General features: G+C 49.8%; 1 protein-coding gene across 1 annotated transcript in view; it reads right to left on the bottom strand.

The window, feature by feature from the left end:
- PLA2G4C (phospholipase A2 group IVC) overlaps positions 1–18,676 on the bottom strand; it is a 147,194-nt gene extending 128,518 nt beyond the window's left edge. The window contains exon 1 of the mRNA XM_040416763.1: positions 18,622–18,676. The gene's annotated coding sequence lies outside the window, so the exon portion shown is untranslated. The remainder of the gene's footprint in view (positions 1–18,621) is intronic.
- Positions 18,677–18,948: the final 272 nt, after the last annotated feature.

The following is an 18,948-nucleotide window of genomic DNA, read 5'->3' on the forward strand; positions in this document are numbered from 1 at the left end:
CAGCCCTATGTCTTTATGGTCCCACCGCATACTGGAGCGGATCGCCTTCCTCCGACGAAACTGTTCGTCATAACGTAACCACCCGTAACCTCCATAAACACGATAAGCTTCCCCTATCGCATCCATGTAGCAAAACAGAGGCGAACAACTGTCTTGCGCCTTCTCCCCGATCACACTCGCCAAAATAGCAAACGCCTGAAGCCAATTGCTAAACGTACGAGGTATCAGCCTATACTGCTTCTTCTCCTCCTCCTCCTTCTTTCCCAAATCCTTCCTCACAACATCCAAATTAAAGCGCTCCAACGGGAGAAGGGAAAAGATATCCATGTACTCCCCCTTCCAAATTCGCTCCCTCACTTCCTGCTTCAAATGCGCCCCCAACGGGCCCTCAAAGCACACATACACCTCGCCCTTTGCCGCATCATCAACCCTCTGCCTATCTTCCTCACCACCTACCTGCGTCTGCACTGAAACCCCCCTCCCCCACTCGCCACCAACCCGGAGCCCACCCCCCCGGAAACCTGCTCAGATCCCCCAGCCACCGCTTCAACCTCGCTCCCCCTCCCTAAACCCCAAGCTTGCAAAGGCCCTGCCCCCCCGTGACCTACACCAGCCAAACCGCACAGCAACCGCCCTAAACCACCAAATAAATCAGCCTGACCACCCCCGCTGGCCCCCAACCCCACACCTTGCAATAATGTAAACAGTGTCGCCAAGGTTGCCTCACCTGGCTGCCGGGGGCGCTGTGAACCCCGCAGCCGTTGATCCGGATTCCCGCCGCTCCACTTCCGATCGCACCATCCTGGACCCTGCTTCCGGTAATCCTCCACTGTAGCCCGGCGACCCAGCACTTCCAGCGCTGGCCGCGTCTTGTTCAGCCCCTGCCATCTGCTCACCCGACTCCCAATAAGACCAGCCGCCGGCTGTCCCTCATCAGTAAGGGGCCTGTGCACACGCACCGCCTCCTGGTGCACAGCCCCGCAGCCCCTCGCTCCACTTGCTCTCCCACGCCGAGCAGGCCTCCCCTCAGGCCCAAGAGGGGAGCCTGCAGCACCTGGTCCTGCACTCCCGCCGTCTGCAGCCGCACGCGATGAAGGGGGCCGCCCCCCTCCCTTCACTGAATCCCGCCGTGCATATGGATTCCTCCCGAGCTGTGAGGACTTAGGGAGGGTTTGAGCGTGTCCCCCACGGCCCGGAGGGTCCCTAGAGGGGCTCCTAACTCGGCGCTGGACTCTGGGGGTGTCCTCCTCAATCAGGCGCGCCGGCGGGCAAACTGCACCCGCCGCCTCCCCCTGCAACAAGCCGGCTACCTGGCCTTCAAGCCAGCCTTGACCCCGGACCAACGCCGCTGCCCGCAGCCTCTCCAGGACTTCCTCGACGCCCGACATGGTAAGGTTGGAGCTGGAGAGGATGCCGAGATGTCCGCTCTCCTGCTCCTCTTCTCCCGAAATGGCGCCGGTCCGTTGGCTCCGCCCCCCATCCGGCGCAACTCCGCCCCCTCACTATCCTAACCCTTTCCAGCCCTCCTCGGCCCCGGAGCCCAAGACTCCTCATGCAGGCCTACCTCCAGCGTCTGGCCTTTCTTAAACCCCCTTTTGCCGTGAATGAACTGCGGTACGCCAGACCTGCAGGGTAATGCGATTGTGAGGTCACGGTCAATGGCAAGCGAGGGTCACTCACAGCTATATATGGAAACCCCTGGGCAGGCATACAGCAGTGAAGGAGAGGCTGGCACAAAAGTCCTCTGGGGCACACTCTGTGTTTAGGGACCAGGCCTGGTGTTGGATGAGGTGCCCTGGATGTTGCAGGTGTTTTATGTGCCTGGCGCAAGGTCCCTTTAAAGTTCGTGACGCCAGTGCCAATTGAACAGTGGCACGCCGTTTGCTGATAGCAGGAATAACTGAGGAACCACGTAATAATAAAACCGAACTTATGCTTTACTTGTTCTCCAGTGGTTGTCATACACGGACATAGTTGGAAACGCAGTTCCTTTGAAGACAGTTAGTTTTGGTACATTTAATGCAGGCCATATGTAGCAAGGTGATTTCAGAGGGTTAAACACAGGACTTGTAGTACAGGCGGCTTGCACTCTATTCCTGACTGATCCTGGAACATGGAAACTATTCTCCAAGGCCCGATGCCCTAGCTCTGGCGTATATCCTTGGGTCTATAAATATCAAGTACCTCCTCTGCTGTCTTTAGTACCTCTTGCTTTCCTAGACTTGACTCTGCTCTCAGTGTCCTCAGGCTGGTTAACCGTGGTGTTCCTGCTTCTGCAAATATGGACTCAGGAGGGGAACCTTCTTCTTGGATCTGGAACCCGGTTACAGGGACTGCAATACCCTCTCCTAGTCTGCAGGCTCCAGGCCTGCTCTGCTCTCACAGGCCCATGGCCTGGCCTTTTCTCAGACACGGTCTAAACTAACTTTCCCTTCCCTGACTGGGCTTTATATAAACTAGGGCTCCCTAGCTCCCTCTAGTGACTTAGAGCTGGAATGACACCCCTAGCAGGCCTGCACATGCAAATTTCACAGTAACAGGGAAGTACATAGCATTACATTATGAAGATGACTCATACCAACCTCCCCATAAATAAGGGGAAACGACAGCACAACAAGTGACCCTTCTGTAGTGACGGGCATTACAGCTCCCGTACACTACATACCCCGCTGCTTTAAGCTGAGTACGACCTCGTACTCCATCAGGGCCCGCCCAACTGGAATTCTCACCTGAAATCGAAAAAGACACATGCAGGCATACATATACGTAATTCATCTGCATATACATTCATATCAGGTCCAATTGGCAAAGGTGAAGTGTGGTGACAAGTGGCGTCGTTCTCTTCTCTCAGGATAGTGAGTGGAACTGGGGCGCTGACCTGGCACAGCGGATGTTAAGGAATCAGGATAGTCCATGACAATGAATAAGTCCATAATAAAAGCAATATCTCAGAGGCTCACACATAGGAAGTCCATCTCTGGGCACATAGACTTGAATAAAACCTGTTACTAAATACGGTCAGCAGCTCACATATAAAATGACAATACAGGACTCTGACAATACCAGGGCCATGTTATCCTGGCAAGCAGGGCCGGCTCCAGGTTCATGTGGGCCCTTGGGCGATAAATCCCAGTGGGCCCCCATGAGGCATTTTTTTACATTGACATGTCCCCCTGTGGCTCCTACACGGTATAATGACCCCCAGTGGCCCCTATACAGTATAATGACTACTAGTGGCCCTTCACACAGTATAATGAACCCCCAATTCCCCCCCCACTGTATAATGACCACCTGTGGCCCTGCATTCAGAATAATAACCCCCAGTCGCCCCCATTTAGAATAATGACCCCCAGTAGCCCCCACACTGGGGGAATACTGTATGGAGGGGGCTCTGGGGGTATTTATACTGAATGGAGGGTCATTGGTGATCATTACTAAATGGGGGACACTGGGGGTCATTATACTATGTAAAGGGCCCTCACAGTATAATGACCCCACAGTGGCCCTCCATTCAGAATAATGACCCCCAGTCGCCCCCACACTGGGGGTTATACTGTATGGAGGGGGCACGAGGGGTTATTATATTTAATGGGGGCTCTGGTGGTCATTATGCTAAATGGAGGGTCAATGGGGATCATTATACTAAATGGGGGGCACTGGGAGTCATTATACTGTGTAAGGGACCCTCACAGTGTGATGAATGACCCCCCAGTGGCCCCCTCACATACCTATCATTGCAGGGGAGCTGGTGGTCCTGTCATTCACTAACCGCAGCTCCCAGCTCCCCACATGAACCTAGAGCCGGCCCTGAATGACCCCCAATAGCCCCCACACGGGGGGAATACTGTATGGAGGGGGCTCTGGGGGTCATTATACTGAATGGAGGGTCATTGGTGATCATTATACTAAATGGGGGACACTGGGGGTCATTATACTATGTAAAGGGCCCTCACAGTATAATGACCCCACAGTGACCCTCCATTCAGAATAATGACCCCCAGTCGCCCCCACACTGGGGGTTATACTGTATGGAGGGGGCACGAGGGGTTATTATATTTAATGGGGGATCTGGTGGTCATTATGCTAAATGGAGGGTCAATAGGGATCATTATACTAAATGGGGGGCACTGGGAGTCATTATACTGTGTAAGGGACCCTCACAGTGTGATGAATGACCCCCCAGTGGCCCCCTCACATACCTATCATTGCAGGGGAGCTGGTGGTCCTGTCATTCACTAACCGCAGCTCCCTGCGCTCCTTCTCTCCTCCGGCCCGCTGCAGCAGTGAGCCAGGCCTGGAGGAGAGAAGGAGATGTGCAGTGATGGAGCTAGAACTGACTGGGCCCCACAGCGAAATTTAGTACGCCCCCCTCCCCCCCAATGTGTGTTCACATTACGTTTTTCCTATCGGTTTGATGTATACACATGTGCAGCACTCCACGTTTTTGTATCCTGCAGAGTCAAGTAAAAAATGCATACGTTAACGTATATGTTTTTCTACCATGGAACTGTATGGTGAACGGACGCCACTGTACGGCATCAGTCTGAGGCATCTGTTAACGCATACATTTTCAGTATGCATTAAATGGATGGCAAAAATGTGATGTGAGCCCAGCCCTAGTGTCAGAATAAGCCCCAGTACACAGCGGAGCAGCGTGGAGGAGAGGGGAGGCCGCCATGTACTGACAGAGCGCTACCTGGTCCTGGTGGTCAGGGGTGAGGACTGTGCTTCCCAAGGATCATTTTCTACTGGGAAATACAGGGAACAGTATAATACACTAGAATCTATATAATATAAAGATATTAGCCCTACCCCCGAATAATCATACGATTAGGGGGTCATTTATTATATAGAAATACGTCTATATTAGGCGTATTTCTGACACAGATGTGGCGCAAAGGTCCTTAACACCGCAATCTGTATCTTTTCCCGCTCATGCCAGGTCTAAAAAAAGTGGTGTGGGCAGAAAGGGATACAGTTATGGCCATCCAGTTATTGGATACCACCGCCATATAGTGATAACACCGCCATATAGTGATAACACCGCCATACAAGGATAAAACCACCATACAGTGACCGGATAAAAGGGTATAAGAGGGCACAGTACAGGGAATGACTATGGGCACTGCACAGGGTGTGGTAGGAGGGCACAATGCAGGGTATAAAGGGGCACAGTACGGGGTGGGGGGCACAGTCACATGACCCTGTGATGTTAGAAGGTCTTTATGGTGAATGCGGTTCAGATGCCACCATAATGAGAGGCAGAGGAGTGAGACAGGGGCCCGGGGCCCTGGATGGACAGGAGGGGTGGACACAGCAAGTAGGTTGAAGGGGCTCTGAGGGGGATTCATACAAGTAGTGGCAGGAGGTCTGTGCAGGGCAGCAATAGGAGATAGGAGGGTGGGACAGGAGCCCTGGATACATGAGGGAGGAAAGGAGACCACAGGGGCTCCATAAGGGTGATATAGGACAGGATATGGGGGGGGGGCAGGTGTCATGGAGGCAATCAGCTTAATAAAACAGTAACACAACTAAATAGAATGAAGCAGCAGTGTCCCCCCCTTTCCTTCTGTCCCACAGAGAAGAGACAGTCACAGTGCAGACTCACTCACAGACTGTGTTCACACTTCTCTGCTCCAGCTCCAGCCGTGCGGTCTCTCTCCTCAGGCAGCGTGTGTCCTGTGTAGAGGGGGCGTGTCCTGAGTCCCTGCAGCTCAGAGGGCCCACCAGAGGGGTACTGCGTATGTGAAAGGACAGCAGTGAGAGCTCCCATCTGTATTGATGGAAGTGCTCATAGCAGCTCAGTGGGCCCCCCCAGGAGCATTGGGCCCCGGCACTTGCCCGGGGATGCCGGGTTATGACGCCGGCCCTGCTGGCAAGTCCTGCTTACCCTTTAAAAACGGTGCTGACATAAAAGAGCCCTTTCAACCTGAAATGGGGGTTGAGGGTAAAAGGTGCAACAAAGGAACAGGCACAACTTGGTGTGTGATAGTAGAAACAGGCAGGAGGTCCTGGAAACAAACATGGCTTTGTTGACTTTATTATTTCAGTGGGTGACCACTACCACTGAGCCGTGGGTAAACTGGCAGCAGCAACAAAGGACCAAAACAAAGGACTCCTGTCCTGGAAGGGTTAAATTTTCGGAAATAATCCCTTGCCAAAACAAATCAAAGGCCTAGCAGGCTGATTCACAAAGGCATAACATAATTACCCGGCTCTGCTGGCAAATAAGGCCTGTAGTAATCCTCCACAGGCGGATGTGCCCACATTACAGTGTCAGGGGGCAGCTGCAACATGAAGGGACCCCTAGTAGGTATTGGCCCCATAGGCCTAGGGGTGATGACAATCGCAGGTTGTGCTTGCCTAGGTGCCGCCGCAAGCGGTCCGGTGGGCTGTGGAATGACTGACTCTGCGCAGCAAGTCACAGGGTTAGAGGGCCGTCTTGGGGGCACAGACGGAGCGGAGGTAGTAGAAGGTGGCCGACTGGTAGGGACAGGTACCCTTACCTCTGACTCAGGGGCAACTGAGTCCCTTGGTGAACCCTCTTTATCCGGTGGCGTAGGTGCCGCTCAGGATGCAGCAAGTTGGCGCAGGCCATGCAGGTGGACTTCCAATCTGGCAATCTGGTCCTCCAGTCTCTCGGGCGCTGCGTCGCTGCAGGGATCCGTCACAGTTGCAGCAGGCTCAGATACGGGACCCAAACTCTCTGGTACGATCGCCGCATGTTCCGGCGCCGGATCCGAACTTCTTCCTTTTCGCAAGGCATCAAGGGCTTCCTGGAACTTGTTCGCAGGTAAGGTCATTCCGTCAGAAAAATCTTCATTATTCAGCATGCTCGATCCTTCTCTTGAGAGCGACAGGGCGGCACCAATAAGTTCAGACAGATCCTCCCATTGCACTGGGAGGCCGCCCCCCAGGTACTCCAGTATGGGGGAGGCGGAGTCCATTTCTGCAGACATGCAAATGTCCAGACAGGGCGGTGGCGCCGACATTGAGCCTTTTCCCGCTCTTTTCAGCAAAAAGGCGCCAACTTTTCCCACCAATTCAGGATGAAGATGACGCAGCAGTAAACTCAAGCAAGCTCAGCGGCCATCTTTAGCAAAACGCTGTCTATTCACTGACAGCAAGCGGTGGCTTAAACAAGCAGCAAACAGTCTAGAAAAAGCACAATTCCACACCACTACTTAGGACAGTTCTTTTAGCCCAGCAATCTTGAATAAAACGGTAGGGCTTGGGCACTTTAAGGCAATCTTCAGCACACAGTTTTATATCCGCAATGGCGCAGGAATGTCCGTAAATCCTGTTCGTGACGCCAATTTATGCGGTACGCCAGACCTGCAGGGTAATGCGATTGTGAGGTCACGGTCAATAGCAAGCGAGGGTCACTCACAGCTATATATGGAAACCCCTGGGCAGGCATACAGCAGTGAAGGAGAGGCTGGCACAAAAGTCCTCTGGGGCACACTCTGTGTTTAGGGACCAGGCCTAGGGCTCCCTAGCTCCCTCTAGTGACTTAGAGCTGGAATGACACCCCTAGCAGGCCTGCACATGCAAATTTCACAGTAACAGGGAAGTACATAGCATTACATTATGAAGATGACTCATACCAACCTCCCCATAAATAAGGGGAAACGACAGCACAACAAGTGACCCTTCTGTAGTGACGGGCATTACAGCTCCCGTACACTACAGAACCCCTGCTGTGCCTGGGTGACAGGGGCCTAAATCTCTCAAAATCCTCTGTTGTATTGCTGGGTGACATGAATCCCCTTTTGCCATGAATGAACCCCTGCTGTGCCTGGGTGACCGGGGCCTAAATCTCTCAAAATCCTCTGTTGTATTGCTGGGCGACATGAACCCCCTTTTGCCGTGAATGAACCCCTGCTGTGCCTGGGTGACAGGGGCCTAAATCTCTCAAAATCCTCTGTTGTATTGCTGGGTGACATGAACCCCCTTTTGCCGTGAATGAACCCCTGCTGTGCCTGGGTGACAGGGGTCTAAATCTCTCAAAATCCTCTGTTGTATTGCTGGGTGACATGAACCCCCTTTTGCCGTGAATGAACCCCTGCTCTGCATTGCTGACAGGGGCCTAAATCTCTCAAAATCCTCTGTTCTATTGCTGGGTGACATGAACCCCCTTTTGCCGTGATTGAACCCCTGCTCTGCATTGCTGACAGGGAACAAAATTTAGTGAAAACATCTGTTACTGATCGGAAGTTGCGCGACTACAAGCGCACGCTGATGATAGCATTCCCACCTGACAGCGGGGGCACAGTGGAAGCACAAGGCGAAGGCAGAGGAGGAGGAAGAGGTCAGCAACGCAGCTGGGGCACCACCAGCACCTGAGAAGGCAGGGTTAGCATGGCCAAAATGTGGAAAAGCTTTGTCAGCCTTGGAGGTGCTGACCTGCCCTGCAGCCAGTGTATAGTGTGAACGTGTGTTTAGCATGGCAGAGAGCATTATCACAGACCGCAGACAATGTGGACAAGCTTACATTTATTAAAATCAACCAGGCATGGATCCCACAGGACTTGTCCGTACCTTGTGCAGAATAGACATTTATACTAGCCTCAACCATCCATTCTTGTACTCAAGTGCACTTATTCTTTGTTTTATTTTGTTATATTTCCCAATATTTTGGGGGATACCCCAATTTAAAAATAAAAAATAACACAAATCAGTGTTGGCTACCTATTCCTCCTTCACCGCCGCTTCCACCTACACCGCCACATCCACCCATCCACGGCCTCCTCAACCTCCTACTCCTAGATTGTTATTTTTAATTTTTCTGTATTTTATGTTATTTTAAGTCATTTCCCTATCCACATTTGTTTGCAGAACAGTTGTCATGCTCTTAAGCACATTTTGATGCCTTTTGCAGCCCTCTAGCCCTTTCCAGAACTATTTGTAGTGTCCCACTACGCAAGGGTGGGCACTACACAAGGGTCAATTGGGTCACGTTGTTCTCCACCTCCTGTGGAACATGGTTATGGTATTTTATATTGCATTGTAATGTATAATGTCATGTGATCTCCTGTGTACCAGGCCTGTTAGGGGTGTAGTTCCTCCTCCTAGGCAGTAGAGGGAGCTAGGGAACCCCCTAGTATATATAGTCAGGTCCAGTCCAGAGAGAGGTGTGTGTGGTCAGAAGTCAGTGTGCACTTTAACCAGAAGATAGCTGGGAAGCAGCTTCTGACATGCAGCTAGATAGCCCAGGCTCCTAGCTTGCTTCCAGGAGAAGAGGTTCCCTCCTGAAGATAACTAGCACCTTACAAAGTACAGAGCAGAGCCACTTTTATCCAGCCGAATAGAAAGCTGAAGGGCAGAAGGATATTTACAGCAAGAAGATATATACCAGAGGAATGTTCCCCTACCCAAGGATAAAGCCAGCAATAGGGCATACGGGCCTTGGTGAAAGCCAGACAGGATCTGAGGAAAATACAGCCTGATCTGTAAGTGTTATTCCCTCTGAGTATCTTGCAAAGACTTTGCCTGCCATTTGTATGAAGCATGCCTGTATTCAACATTATAAATATGGAACTAACTGAAGACTGTACATAGTTGGCGTCATGAACTATAAGGGATCTTGCCACAGGCACACTAAACTCACAACACCCAGGGCACCTCACCTACCACCTGGCCTGGTCCCTATACACAGAGAGTGCCCCAGAGGATCCATGTGCCAGCCTCTCCATCACTGCTGTACGCCTGCCCAGGGTATATAAAAACTGTGAGTACCAAGAACAACCCTCGGTTTGTTAACTACCCCTGTGACCTCACATTCGCTCACCCTGCAGGGCTGCGTACTGCATATTTTAGAGCCATTTTAGTGCCCAAAAATTCAGGTCCCCATTGACTTTAATGGGGTTCGGGTTTGGGGTCAAGTTCGGGTCAAGTACGGGTCCCGAACCCAAACTTTTTTTTCAAGTTTTTTCAAGTTCGGCCGAACCTGGCTAATAAGGGTCATGTGACCAAGCTTCTATTGGCTAATGCGTTTTTTGGGAATATCTCAGGAACGGTACATCCTAGAGAGCTGAGACCTGGTCTAAAACCTTCCCGGACACCTGGTGTACCTGTGTGCCAAATTTCGTGATTGTAAATGCGACTGTGGGAATTCCTTTAGCGGACATACACACACATATACACTAAGCTCTATATATTAGATTGTATGTCTAATTTGATACTATGTAATACAGTATGTATTTGGATTATATGTGGGGTCTTGTTAGTTTGGTGTGGTATAACTTTTGTGATTAAGGCAGCATAAAGACATCATCATTGTGCTGCCTGCAAAATTCCAAGAAAGCAGAGCTGGTCAGAAGAGTCCAGGCCAGCATTGCTGGAGGACAATGACCTGTGTGAAGTTGGAACCCCATGTTTTTAAATTTCAAAAAGAAATACACCATTCGTTTGTGCTGCGTTTGTGCTGGTTTGTGCCGCAAAAATGAACGTTTGTGCCGGTTCGGTTCCTGAGATATTGCGCGTTAGATTTTTATGAAGCCCCGCCCACTTTCCACCCCATGTTTTTAAATTTCAAAAAGAAATACACCATTCGTTTGTGCTGCGTTTGTGCCGCAAAAATTAACGTTTGCGCCGCTTTGGTTTCCGAGATATTGCGTGCTTGATTTGCTGAAACCCCGCCCACTTTCCACCCCATTTTCTTAAATTTCAAAAAGAAATACACCATTCGTTTGTGCTGGTTTGTGCCGCAAAAATGAACGTTTGTGCCGGTTCGGTTCCTGAGATATTGGGCGTTAGAATTTTATGAAGCCCCGCCCACTTTCCACCCCATGTTTTTACATTTCAAAAATAAATACACCATTCGTTTGTGCTGCGTTTGTGCTGGTTTGTGCCGCAAAAATTAACGTTTGCGCCGCTTTGGTTTCCGAGATATTGCACGCTTGATTTGCTGAAACCCCGCCCACTTTCCACCCCATGTTTTTAAATTTCAAAAAGAAATACACCATTCGTTTGTGCTGCGTTTGTGCTGCAAAAATTTCCGTTTGGGCCGCTTTGGTTTACGAGATATTGCACGCTTGATTTGCTGAAACCCCGCCCACTTTCCACCCCATGTTTTTAAATTTCTAAAAGAAATACACCATTCGTTTGTGCTGCGTTTGTGCTGGTTTGTGCTGCAAAAATTAACGTTTGCGCCGCTTTGGTTTCTGAGATATTGCGCGGTTGATTTGATGAAACCCCTCCCACTTTCCACCCCATGTTCTTAAATTTAAAAAATAAATACACCATTCGTTTGTGCTGCGTTTGTGCCGCAAAAATTAACGTTTGCGCCGCTTTGGTTTCCGAGATATTGCACGCTTGATTTGCTGAAACCCCGCCCACTTTCCACCCCATGTTTTTAACCCTGACCCTAGACCCCCCAGGTGTGCTGCAGCTTGCCCCCCTCCCGCCCCCCCCACAACTTTTTTTGGGGCACAAGCATATTATTTCATTTTTTTCTGCGTACGCTGACTGTGGCCGGGACTCTTAGCGTCCGGCCACTGTTAGCGTCCGGCCACTGTTAGCGCATCGCACACCCCACCGCTGATCAACTTCGGACGGTTGATCAGCGAGTTTGAATTTTTTTTAATTTTTTTTAAATTTTTTTTTTTTGTGTTAGGTTTAGGATAAGTTCGTGAACACCCGTTCCCCCACACACACGCACACCAAATAAAGTTTATCACGCACACACACACTCCCCTATGGCCCGCCGGATGTTCTCGGCTACGCCCAGCTTGCCTCCGAGTCCGAGAGCCCCAGTGAGGACGAGGATGACCCCACTTTCCTTTTGTCTAGCGATGATGATGAGACCCCAAGGCGGCGGAGACACCGCCAGGCGGAGCAGGGGGCCGCCATGCTAGGGACCCTGTGGCCCACACTAGTACGAGAAGCTCTGGGGCTCGTACTAGTTTTCCGGCCCACCAGTTAAGTCCACCGGAGCCCCCTACCGGTGAACTTGTCTGGTATACCCCAGAGCGTTTTGAGCCCGTGATTCCTGTTTTCGTAGGCCAACCAGGAATCCAGATTTCCACAGTGGGCTTCACTGAATACGACTACTTTAGTCTTTTTTTCAGTGACCACTTTGTGAATCTGATGTTGGAGCAGACGAACCTGTACGCCCAACAGTTCGTCGCTCAACACCCGGGCTCCTTTTTGGCCAGGCCCGGTGGCTGGACTCCGGTCTGTGCAGCCAAGATGAGGATGTTTTGGGGCCTCGTGCTGCATATGGGCCTAGTCAAGAAACCTAGTGTCAGGCATTACTGGAGTGGGGACGTCCTCTACCAGGCCCCACTTTACAGTACGGCCATGACACGCTCCCGGTTTGAGGCCATCCGGAAATGGGGGACCACACCTGGAAAGTGTTGGCCAGGGACGATCCGGGCGTCTCCAGTTCCCGAGGTACTCCGGCCTGCTCTTTCCCGGTCAGAAAAGATCAGGTCCTTGAGGACTGCCTCATAGAACTGAAGGAATGTCCCTGTGTTGCCAGGATCTGGCGGCGAGGGACAGGAACAAGGGGATACTAGTATAAAAGTTATCCACGTACAAGTGGTAACCCTTATCTAGCAGTGGGTCATAAGGTCCCATACATGTTTCCCGCTAACACCCAGAGTGGGGGGACATTCTGGGGGTTGAATACGGAAATCTCGCCCCTCATATACACGAACCTTGTAAGTGTACCCTGAGGTACTCTCGCAAAGTTTGTACAGCTTCACGCCATACCTCGTCCGCTTAGAGGGAACATACTGGCGGAAAATGAGTCTCCCCTTGAAAGCAATGAGAGACTCATCAACCGCGACCTCCCTTCCAGGTACATAGGCCTGCACAAATTTGGCCCCAAAATGATCGATGACCGGCCTGATTTTGTACAGGCCGTCATAGGCAGGATCACCTTGGGGGGACATACTGCATTATCTGCATAATGCAGGCATTTCCGGATGGCCTCAAACCGGGTACGTGTCATGGCCGTACTGTAAAGTGGGGTCTGGTAGAGGACGTCCCCACTCCAGTAATGCCTGACACTAGGTTTCTTGACTAGGCCCATATGCAGCACGAGGCCCCAAAACGTCCTCATCTTGGCTGCACAGACGGGAGTCCAGCCACCGGGCATAGCCAAAAAGGAGCCCGGGTGTTGAGCAATAAACTGTTGGGCGTACAGGTTCGTCTGCTCCAACATCAGATTCACAAAGTGGTCCGGCGGGCCATAGGGAAGTGTGTGTGTGCGTGTGATAAACTTTATTTGGTGTGCGTGTGTGTGGGGGGGACAGGTGTTCGCAAACCTATCCTAAACCTAACAGACAAAAAAAAAAATGTGAATTTTTTTTCAAAAAAATTCGAACTCACTGATCAACCGTCCGAAGTTGGTCAGCAGTAGGGTGTGCGATGCGCTAACAGTGGCCGGATGCTAAGAGTCCCGGCCACAGTCAGCGTACGCAGAAAAAAATAAAATAATATGCTTCTGCCCCAAAAAAAGTTGTGGGGGGGGAGGGGCGCAAGCTGCAGCACACCTGGGGGGTCTAGGGTCAGGGTTAAAAACATGGGGTGGAAAGTGGGCGGGGTTTCAGCAAATCAAGCGTGCAATATCTCGGAAACCAAAGCGGCGCAAACGTTAATTTTTGCAGCACAAACGCAGCACAAACGAATGGTGTATTTCCTTTTGAAATGTAAGAACATGGGGTGGAAAGTGGGCGGGGTTTCAGCAAATCACGCGCGTAATATCTCGGAAACCAAAGCGGCGCAAATGTTTATTTTTGCAGCACAAACCAGCACAAATGCAGCACAAACGAATAGTGTATTTCTTTTTGAAATGTAAAAACATGGGGTGGAAAGTGGGCGGGGTTTCAGCAAATCACGCGTGCAATATCTCGGAAACCAAAGCGGCGCAAACATTTATTTTTGCAGCACAAACCAGCACAAACGCACCACAAACTAATGGTGTATTTCTTTTTGAAATTTAAAAACATGGGGTGGAAAGTGGGCGGGGCTTCATAAAAATCTATCGCGCAATATCTAAGGAACCGAACCGGCACAAACGTTCATTTTTGCGGCACAAACCAGCACAAACGCAGCACAAACGAATGGTGTATTTCTTTTTGAAATTTAAAAACATGGGGTGCCAACTTCACACAGGTAGGACAATGTGGGACTGGAGAGAGGTGAGCATATTTACACTATGGTGCCACAGAGCATATGGCACTCTAGGCAGCACAGGGTGCTTGGCACTATGTTCAGGGGGTACAAAGCATGTGGCATGATGTATAGGGTGTAGGTGGCACTATCCATAAAGGGCACAGCTTAGGGAACTGTTTCTAAAAGGAACAGTGTGTGGTGCTTTATTTGTAATAGGCAGTCTATGGCACCATTTTCAGGTAGGACAGTGTGTGGCTCTGTTTTGTAAGGCACTGTGTGTGGTGATTTATTTTCATAGAACATAATATAGTATGTAACATGACAATATACAGTATGTTACTTTTATATTCAGGGCATAGTGTGTGACACTAAGAGGAGTTAGACACCTGGGCAGCAGAGATGATTTAAGCCTGAGAAAAGGCATGGTGGTCTGAACTTGATGAAAAGAAAAAGGAGTATCATATTGAAGAAGACGTCACCTGTTACTAAATATAACAGTTTATTCAGCGTCTGATCTAGGGTTGTTGTGATACCAAAATTTAGATTCTATTCCGATAACATAAAAAAGTATTGCGATACTCGATACCACCTGAAAAAAAACACCAAAAAAGCCACGTGCATTCTGCATTTAAAAAAATGGCGAATTGCGCATTTTTATAAAAAAAATTCTGTTCCGGTGTTCACCGCATAGGAGATTTTTTTTATATTTTAATAGTTTGGACTTTTCGGACGTGGCAATATGTGATATGTTGATTTATTTATTATTTATATATTTTATATGTAAAATTGGGAAAGGGGTTGATTTATACTTAATATTTTGGTGTTTTTTTTAAACCTTTTCTTTTCTTTTACTTTTTATTTAATAACTATTAGCCCCCTTAGGGGCTAGATCCTGGGATCTTTTCCTCCCTTGTCCTATTCACCCTAATAGAGCTCTATTAGGGTGAATAGGATCTCACACTTTCCCTGCTGCCCTGTGCATAGTACACACAGCAGCAGGGAGGTTACCATGGCAGCCAGGGCTTCAGTAGAGTCCTGGTCCTGGCTGCCATGGTAACCGATCGGAGCCCCAGTATTACACTGCTGGGGCTCCGATCAGAAGCTGCCACTGCCACCAATGAAGAGGAGGGGCGGGCATCCTGTGGCCACTGCCACCAATGTTTTTAATACTGGTGGGGTTGAGGGGGTGGGGGTGCACTGCGCCACCAATGATTTTAATACTGGTGGGGGCGTGCGCACTGTGCCACCAATGATAATTAACCTTTAATACAGGAGGCGGGTTCCGGCAGCAGATTAGCGGCAGTTAACCCCTCAGATGCCGCACCTGAGGGGTTAACTGCTGCTGATCGCAACTCCCTGTCAGAGGCAGGGTGCCGGCTATGCGATTCTGCTGCCGGCACCCGCCTCCTGTATTAAAGGTTAAAGAGGACTTTTCATGGGTCCAAACATTGTAAGCTAACTATCAGGATATGTAGAGCGGCGCCCAGGGATCTCACTGCACTTACTATTATTCCTGGGTGCCGCTCCGTTCGCCCGCTGTGACCCTCAGTATATTCTCCTGCTCTGTATGCTAATTGCTAGCATCGGAGTAATGGGGAAGAGACTGCCCTTTTTCTCAATGGGCGTTCCTTCTCCCTGGCTGTAGCGCTGTCCAATCAAAGCGCAGAGCGTCACAGCCAGGGAGAAAAAACCCTCAACCTCTCCCTGGCTGTGACGCTCTGCGCTGCGATTGGACAGCGCTACAGCCAGGGAGAAGGAACGCCCATTGAAATAAAGGGCAGTCTCCTCCCCATTGTTCCGATGCTAGCAATTAGCATACAGAGCGGGAGAATATACACTGCTCAAAAAAATAAAGGGAACACAAAAATAACACATCCTAGATCTGAATTAATTAAATATTCTTCTGAAATACTTTGTTCTTTACATAGTTGAATGTGCTGACAACAAAATCACACAAAAAAAATAAATGGAAATCAAATTTTTTAACCCATGGAGGTCTGGATTTGGAGTCACCCTCAAAATTAAAGTGGAAAAACACACTACAGGCTGATCCAACTTTGATGTAATGTCCGTAAAACAAGTCAAAATGAGGCTCAGTAGTGTGTGTGGCCTCCACGTGCCTGTATGACCTCCCTACAACGCCTGTGCATGCTCCTGATAAGGTGGCGGACGGTCTCCTGAGGGATCTCCTCCCAGACCTGGACTAAAGCATCTTCCAACTCCTGGACAGTCTGTGGTGCAACGTGACGTTGGTGGATAGAGCGAGACGTGATGTCCCAGATGTGCTCAATTGGATTCAGGTCTGGGGAACGGGCGGGCCAGTCCATAGCATCAATGCCTTCATCTTGCAGGAACTGCTGATACACTCCAGCCACATGAGGGCTAGCATTGTCTTGCATTAGGAGGAACCCAGGGCTAACCGCACCAGCATATGGTCTCACAAGGGGTCTGAGGATCTCATCTCGGTACCTAATGGCAGTCAGGCTACCTCTGGCGAGCACATAGAGGGCTGTGCGGCCCTCCAAAGAAATGCCACCCCACACCATTACTGACCTAATGCCAAACCGGTCATGCTGGAGGATGTACGTTCTCCACGGCGTCTCCAGACTCTGTCACGTCTGTCACATGTGCTCAGTGTGAACCTGCTTTCATCTGTGAAGAGCACAGGGCGCCAGTGGCGAATTTGCCAATCTTGGTGTTTTCTTGCAAATGCCAAACGTCCTGCACGGTGTTGGGCTGTAAGCACAACCCCCACCTGTGGACGTCGGGCCCTCATATCACCCTCATGGAGTCTGTTTCTGACCGTTTGAGCAGACACATGCACATTTGTGGCCTGCTGGAGGTCATTTTGCAGGGCTCTGGCAGTGCTCCTGCTGTTCCTCCTTGCACAAAGGCGGAGGTAGTGGTCCTGTTGCTGGGTTGTTGCCCTTCTACGGCCTCCTCCACGACGCCTGATGTACTGGCCTGTCTCCTGGTAGCGCCTCCATGCTCTGGACACTACGCTGACAGACACAGCAAACCTTCTTGCCACAGCTCGCATTGATGTGCCATCCTGGATAAGCTGCACTACCTGAGCCACTTGTGTGGGTTGTAAACTCCGTCTCATGCTACCACTAGAGTGAAAGCACCGCCAGCATTCAAAAGTGACCGAAACATTAGCCAGGAAGCATAGGAACTGAGAAGTGGTCAGGTCACCACCTGCAGAACCACTTCTTTATTGGGGGTGTCTTGCTAATTGCCTATAATTTCCACCTGTTGTCTATCCCATTTGCACAACAGCATGTGAAATTAATTGTCACTCAGTGTTGCTTCCTAAGTGGACAGTTTGATTTCACAGAAGTGTGATTGACTTGGAGTTACATTGTGTTGTTTAAGTGTTCCCTTTATTTTTTTGAGCAGTGTATTAGGGGCCACAGTATGCGAACGGAGCGGCACCCAGGAATAATAGTAAGTGCAGTGAGATCCCTGGGCACCGTGCTACATATTCTGATAGTTAGTTTACAATGTTTGGACCCATGAAAGGTCCTCTACTATCATTGGTGGCGCAGTGCGCCCGCCCCTCCTCCGCCCCTCTCTCCTCATTGGTGGCAGCGGCGGCACAGGGGGAGGGAGAGAGTGACCTCTTATCCCCTGTGCTGCTGAGGGAACATGAGCAGGCTGACAGCAGTGCGCTCCATGTTCTCTGATACTGCGCTGTGCAGTAGGGCAGCCTAGTATCACTAAATGTCAAATCCCGCTATCGTATCGATACCGGGACAAAAATATCGATTGGGTATCAATATTTCGATACCCGCAACAACCCTAGTCTGATCAATGCTTTAGTCACTTGTATGATCTAGATTAGCCAAACCCTATTATATAAGTCACAAAATTACACCTGCTGTGCCAGTATCATCCTGTGAAGGGCTCACCAAGCTTGACATTTCTGAAGTCTATGGGGGAGAGTTGTCATTCCCTGTGCGCCTGATAATTGGTGTAAAAAAGTCGCAGGTGTGGCTTTTAAAAAAAGTTGTCGCATCTCCCCTTTTTCGCTGTCCTCACCTCTTTTCTAAAAGGTAGTATGGCAAGGGTGGGGAAGAGGGAGTGACCAGCCACCGCAACAAATTCATCTTCATTTACGCCAGTTTTCTGGAATAAATGAAGGCAGAAATCTACAGCAGCTCTGAGATGTCGCAGATTTCTGGTTAGGTGCGCGGGCTGCAGGAGGATTCACTTAATTTATGACGAGGCATGCAGCTTGTAATAAATTAGGCACATCCTCTGGCAACACAGAGGAAATCAAGAAAGGTGCAGAACTGCCAGTCTTGATAAATCTCTCCCTAAGTGTTTACTGCCTAAATTAAACTGTATTAAAATTACATGATATATAAAAGTAAACAATAGTGCACAGCATCATAAAATTCTGTTCATATTATACATATGCTCTGTATATTACAAGGTGGCATACATAACATTAAAGATCAATCTATGTAGGGGTTGAGGAACAGGGCCACTCACCAATCAGAAGAAAACACAGCCAGCAGCAACAGCATATAAAATGCTCTAAACTGTGTTGTCTCAGTAAGCCTGCAGAGCATGCCAGAAATGTAGTACAGTCATTGCTGAAAATGATCACATGGATTACATGTACTCTTGTATCTGCTGTGCATGCTCATTAGGCAGATTGTAGCTCTAGCCGCCATCTTAGATAAGGGCAAGTCCATTACCAACTGCCAGCAATTGATTTAGTCACTTAAAAGCTGTATAACCATTAACAAATTGCAAAATCGCCCAACAGGGAGTGGATGCCAGCTAATAAAGTCACAATTTAGAATAAATAGATGA

This window comes from Bufo bufo, chromosome 2 (assembly GCF_905171765.1).
Source record: "Bufo bufo chromosome 2, aBufBuf1.1, whole genome shotgun sequence".
In the NCBI taxonomy this organism is placed as follows: Eukaryota; Metazoa; Chordata; class Amphibia; order Anura; family Bufonidae; genus Bufo; species Bufo bufo.